Source organism: Pecten maximus, chromosome 13 (genome assembly GCF_902652985.1).
Source record: "Pecten maximus chromosome 13, xPecMax1.1, whole genome shotgun sequence".
Lineage (NCBI taxonomy): Eukaryota > Metazoa > Mollusca > Bivalvia > Pectinida > Pectinidae > Pecten > Pecten maximus.
In genome coordinates, this window is record NC_047027.1 from 17354434 (window position 1) to 17361416 (window position 6983).

The 6983-nt window shown below is 37.0% G+C and overlaps 1 long non-coding RNA gene across 1 annotated transcript; it reads left to right on the forward strand.

Moving 5' to 3' along the window:
* Nucleotides 1-959: 959 nt before the first annotated feature.
* On the forward strand, nt 960-3528 carry LOC117340151. The gene is made up of 3 exons (XR_004535370.1): nt 960-1084; nt 2442-2550; nt 3280-3528. It is a non-coding gene; the product is annotated as an uncharacterized LOC117340151 (long non-coding RNA).
* The last annotated feature ends 3455 nt before the right edge of the window (nt 3529-6983 follow it).

Below are 6983 nucleotides of genomic sequence, written 5' to 3' on the forward strand. Positions count from 1 at the left end.
TCGCTAAATGTAGACGATACTAAAACGGAGTTTGCTGACATAATATTCAATGGCAATGAAAACTGGCACCGTTTCAGAATGCGTACTTTTATTATTCAATATCTAGATTCACTCAAGCTATTAAATCACAGCGGCAGTGTATCTCTGTTGTCTAAATCAATTTTTGTTCGTGTTTCTATCAGTTATCCCCTCAATGATTTCAATCACTTTTACACCTGATATCGGTGAAACCCCTAGAAAGATGAAACAGTTGTATCGTTGTTATTATTATTATGATTATTTCCTTTGATATATATTATATAATTATTATTATGATTAATTTATTTGACAAGTTTTATTATCATTTTGATTAATTTATTTGACAAATTTTATTATCATTTTGATTAATCTATTTGATATATTTGTATTACTATAATGATTACATATGTTGTATTATAATAATAATTGAATTATTTGACATATATCGTTATAATTATCATGACGAATTTATTTGACATATGTTGTATATCAATTAAAAATTAAAAGTTATAATATCGTGAGTATCTTTGTAATTTTGTTTTAGTTTGTATTGTTAATCGTCATTTCAACAGCTACGGTAATTTTTAGGCCGTATGTGCGAGAAGCAGAGGAAAACCCTTGAGTATTAAAAACATGACATGATGCCCGATGTTAAGATCAATGCTTGGAGTTGAAAAGATATTCTCCTTCCTCCTGTGATCATGAATGTTCCTGGAACGCTAAACCCCTAAACAGACAACTGTCATAAAGTTCCCATTCCATACGATATGGATGAATTAGTTTTCATATATACCAAAATAATGAAGTAGATAAACGCCTGATCACGCATATTTTCTCATATTAAGTAGTGGTTGGATTTAAGGTAGCTCGTCCACTCCCATGCCAGTCGAGAGCCTAGAATGTATTTCGTCACTGTCATGTGCTTGAGTGATCGGTGGGTGTGTTTGTCCTGAGGAGTAGCAAGACTTGTGACAGCCGGGTATAAAACCATTCAGACACTTGACAGACATTAGAGTTCAAGCAGCTTTCAACGGGGACGGCGGTAGAAAGTACGGCCATCAAAATGGTAAGCACTTAACTGGCGTTTCAATATGGTTGCCAAGAATTTTTTGTTGTTGTTTTTTAAGTATTGCAATCTAGAACACTTGTGAAAGAAATCCCGTATTTTTATTCAAGATATATAGCTCCTTCTACAGCAATACAAAACATAGTTTTAAATGTTTCATATTAATCGAATATACTTTTGAGATAAATTTCATATTCACATAAATATCTACGACATTTCGTTTGAGTTCAATACAGTTTTAACATAATGGAAATGTTATCAATGATTTACATATTTAGTAGAAGCAATACCCAATTCCAAAACACTATTTAATTAGATTCCATTTTTGGATAAAAACAAGGCGTCTGAGCTATTATTAAGATTTTTTTCTTTTGTTTATACCTTGTTGACAGGAATCAATATTTGTTTCCGTGTGTAGTATTTTGTTTCAGAATAACAGTATGGTCTTAGAATTCCCTATGGATACTCTTTATAACTGTACTTTAGTTAATGCCGCATAAATCCAAATTATTTTAACACATTAGTGGATCTTACATTAATAACATCATCTACGGTTATTATAAAGTTCTAATAGAGAAATGTTTTGTTAATTGTTCCCAAATACAGTCATCTCAAAATTGTATTTCTTTTTACTATACCTTCATGTTATCTATATATGTATTTGTTTTCTTAATTATATTTAATTCATATCAATATTCACATTGATGGACATGAATCATTCTGACAATCAGATTCGATATTATTAACTTATATACAATTTTAGAATACTTAAAAATAAACCGCGTGTTCTACAAGATACGACTTACCAGTCGCTTTAGTCTTTTATGAATTCCGTTGGATTGAGGTTGATTCTTTTTTAAAACCCATTTCTTGACTCAAATTGAATTCGAAATGTGTTTTTGTTTCTTTCTGGATTCATAAACTACGATGTACAAATGTAGTTATACTTTATTTGTCTGCACGGGTGTGATTGTCCCAAAGGTGTTAGATAAAGCCAAGCGTTGTAATTTGTCATTTTATGTCTCTTAGACATAAAACACACAAACGGAGTTTCCACGATTCTGCAGGTGGGTCACTGTTACGACACCCTCTGCGATCATCATGCAAACTCGGCAGTCAGCCCCACAAGTAATCGCTTCCTTAGAGAGGCAGTGAGATACAGCCGGCATTCAAATAAGCTTTATTTCATTCCAATATTAATATTACAAATGATTACAGTACAGGCAAAATATACAGGAATAGGATCCGGAGACATTCCTTTGCCTTCACCTGGCTATAATTATATGGAAAAAAAACATGATTTATTTTTTTACATGAACGGTTGATGAAAATATTTAACATTCTTTTTGTTTTGCAGAGAACTACCATCATCCTCATACTGTTAGTTGCAACCTCGGTAGCTGTTACACATGCTCAAATTATTCCCCGGCAGGGTACTTTTTTGACCGCTGGATTTTTAGTCGGTGGTACGTACTAATGGATGAACACGGTATTTTGTTTTTGTATATTTTAACGGCCCATCGACAGAAGGAATCGTTCACACGTAATTTATGTTTATTAATTTAATCATATACGTGAGCGTACCAATATGTTTTTTACATACTTCGTTTGTTTGATGTTGTTTCGTTTAACACACATGTTTGGCCTTAATGACCTTCATGGTGTTGATGGGCCGTTAAAATGTTATTACAGCTAACGTGTAGACTGCAGGTGAATACAACTGCTTCACTCATGCTAATCACTGAGGCTTGTTATCGTCGATCTTCAGTTTATTTTGAATGATGGCTTGCAAATTTGTAATATCTATCGGAAATCTGGCAAGGATATAACTGGTTTTAAATCGTGTATAATTTGCTTTCATTTTTTGGCTCCAGTCATTTTAGGACCTTTACATCAAAGATTGTTTGGCTCTAAATGACTTAAATTGTCGATGAGTCGTAAAACAATACAATGTAATACCATTTTTTAATAACCTTAATTACAATGATCAAACTACCGCCTCTTAAAACACAGTGACATACACTACACGCATGCATCTTGCACACAGGGAACGTCGTCATTAGATGATCCCAGACATCGATAGGACATTTAACAAACAAAATGAAATTTGAATATCTACGTTGTGATAATTGTACGCAAGCAATGATAATCAAAAACATTCCTGATATAACTTATTTCATATTTAAATCTTCCAGTGCTAGGATTCTGGTTAGGAGCAAAGAAAGCGCTAGAAGAATGCAGGGACCAGGCAACGAAACGGCCGCCATGTACAGAAGAAGCAGAGACAGATACCAACGGTTCTACCATAACTGGGAGTTACTGCAAGTGTGACTGCTAATGAAACCCTCAACTCTCCCCAAACGCTTAAGGCTTATGAAAACAGGAGCATGATTGCTTTTGCTTACGTTAATATCAATAAAGATGTTTCATGATTACTTATATTATATAGGTTTTGTCTTCTTTTTTTCGCACAAAAGTCTATAAACATTTGAGAACTGGATGACTTGTTTGCTGGGTATCAGTATAACATAGCCTTGTCGGGTGTACTGCTATGTTTGGCGGTATGCTTCAGTGAGGTAGCATTTTAAAGTCGATATCAGTTCCGAGGTATAACAAAGAGACGAACAAGCTGCTGCAGCCTCACAAAACACATGTACATGCATCTCGCACATATCGGAGACCGCCATTAAATGACTTTAGGCTGTGCTCCTGCTTAGCGCGCAGCATTTTGGGAGTGGGACGACTTGTTAGCCCGTTGTCAGTATAATGTGACCGGGTGGGGTGTCCTGCTGGGTGTCTTCGGCAGTATGCTTCAGTGAGGTAGCACTATAAATCGGCAAAAAATCTGGCCTATCACAAGGAGACTTAAAACGTACATACCGCAGCCTCACATACGCACTCACCACACTCATGCATGTCGCAAACCTTAGTTGTTAATAGGACGTTAAACAAATAAAACCAAACCAAACCAAACTTTAGACGATAAGCAATACTTAACCGAACCAATCATCACATGGGATATTTAGCTAATTTTTTTTTCAAACGAAGGTACCTGTCATACCAGACGTTTTGTTGTCATACCAAAAGTTTTGGTATTTGCAATATGAATTTCAACACTCCATCAGTCTGAAAATAGAGGAAATATAATAATTTACGTATAACTTTGGATATCAGGTCAACTGGTACTCTCAAGTTACTCTACATATCTAAAGAACCCGTCGGACACTTCAGTGGCAATACATTATGAATAGTGCTGGTACATACACACACACACGTATATATATATATTATTCGTTTGCTATGATGTTGTACATTTAAAAGCCAACATATTAAATGCATACATGTGTATTTGTGTACATCCAATGCATATTTGCTTTCTCGCGTGTTACATGTATATATTACACATAAACCCCAATTTGTATTGAAGCAACACGGTGCGTGTTTAATAGCTGGTTATAACACAACTATAACAAGAGGCCAAGAGGGTCTGTATCGCTCACCTGGTTGTATTTGACCAAACGCCAAAATAATGTTCATGTTCAATTTGTTAATATCTATATTTGTTGATGGGAAACAATGCTATATAGTTATGGAGTTGGGATCTCAACGATTTCAAAAACATAACAAGACACTAAGACCAGCAGTGTTATATATGGTTATGGGGTGGGGATCTTAAGGGTTTAGACTAGTTGCAATTTAAAGGATTTAGCTCAATACCCGCTATTAGGCCCCGCCCCTTCGGCCCTAGGGGAGTCACACCCTCAGTTAATACAACATTTGGTCCCCATGGCCCAATAATGCTCCAGACCGAATTTCGTCGAAATCCATTCAAGCATTCCGGACTAGTAGTGATTTATAGGAGAAGCCTCAATTTCCCCTACTGGCCCTTGCCCATCCGACCCCAGGAGAGCCACACCCTCCATTTATACAAAGCTTGATCCCCTTTGACCAATGATGCTCCTGACTGAATTTCATCAAAATCCATTCAAGCGTTCAGGTCAAGTAGGGATTTTAAGGACTAACCTAAATTTCCCCTCTAATAGGCCCAACCCATCCAGCGTCAGGGGACCTATTTTTTTCCGTTTATGGGTCCCACCCCTCCAGCGCCAGGAGAGCCACACCCTCCGTTTATACATCATTCGATAATCCCCTTTGTCCAATGATGATTCAGACGAAATTTCATCAAAATCTAGGCGTTAAGGACTAGTAGGGATTTAAAGGAAATGTTGACGGACGACTTACGCTGCACCATGCCATAAGGTCACCGGCTCTTTGGGCTAGGTGAGCTGAAACTGAGGGCTCCAGTCATAAAGACCTTTATTGTTTTCTTTTCTGTAACCTGGTTGTGCTCACAGATATTCTCGTATTATTGCCATTTTATACCTCTGAATGACTGTACCTATATGCATCTTTGTCCGTTTTCTGCGTCGTCATCCTCGCCCATACTCTCCGACACTGTATAACATACCAATTATCGATGTTTTGTTTTCCCATTGTCTGCTATGTGTGTATTCCCGTCGTATACTATTTGTGTATTCCTGTCGTCTACTATTTGTGTATTCCCGTCGTCTACTATTTGTGTATTTACGTCGTCTACTATTTGTGTATTCCCGTCGTCTACTATTTTTATATTCCGGTCCTCTACTATTTGTGTATTTACGTCGTCTACTATTTGTGTATTCCTGTCGTCTACTATTTGTGTATTCCTGTCGTCTGCTATTTGTCAGTTTACGTCCTCTACTATTTGTGTATTCCCGTCGTTTACTATTTATGTATTCATGTCGTCTACTATTTGTGTATTTACGTCGTCGACTATTTGTGTATTCCCGTCGTCTACTATTTGTGTATTTCCGTTGTCTGCTATTCGTGTATTCCCGTCGTCTGCTATTCGTGTATTCCCGTCGTCTACTATTTGTGTATTCCCGTCGTCTACTATTCGTGTATTCCCGTCGTCTGCTATTCGTGTATTCCCGTCGTCTACTATTTGTGTATTCCCGTCGTCTACTATTTGTGTATTCCCGTCGTCTACTATTTGTGTATTCCTGTCGTGTACTATTTGTGTATTCCCGTCGTCTACTATTTGTGTATTCCTGTCGTCTACTATTTGTGTATTCCCGTCGTCTACTATTTGTATTGTGTATTCCTGTCGTGTACTATTTGTGTATTCCCGTCGTCTACTATTTGTGTATTCCCGTCGTGTACTATTTGTGTATTCCCGTCGTCTACTATTTGTGTATTTCAGTCGTCTGCTATTTGTGTATTCCCGTCGTCTACTATCTGTGTATTCCCGTCGTCTGCTATTTGTATATTCCCGTCGTCTACTATTTGTGTATTCCCGTCGTCTGCTATTTGTGTATTCCCGTCGTCTACTATTTGTGTATTCCCGTCGTCTACTATTTTGTATTCCCTTCGTCTACTATTTGTGTATTTCCGTCGTCTGCTATTTGTGTATTTCCGTCGTCTGCTATTTATGTATTTCCGTCGTCTGCTATTTGTGTATTTCCGTCGTCTGCTATTTGTTTTTTTTCCGTCGGCTACTATTTATGAATTCTCGTCGTCTACTTTTTGTGTATTTCCGTCGTCTACTATTTATATATTCCAATCGTCTACTATTTGTGAGTTTCCGTCGTGTACTATGTATGTATTCACGTCGTGTACTATTTTTGTATTCCCGTCGTCTACTTTTTGTGTATTCCTGTCGTGTACTATTTGTATATTTACGTCGTCTGCTATTGATGTATTTCCGTCGTCTACTATTTGTGAGTTTCCGTCGGCTACTATTGATGTATTCCCGTAGTCTACTATTTGTGTATTCCCGTCGTCTACTATTTTGTATTTCCGTCGTCTGCTATTTGTGTATTCCCTTCGTCTGCTATTTGTGTATTTCCGTCGTCTGCTA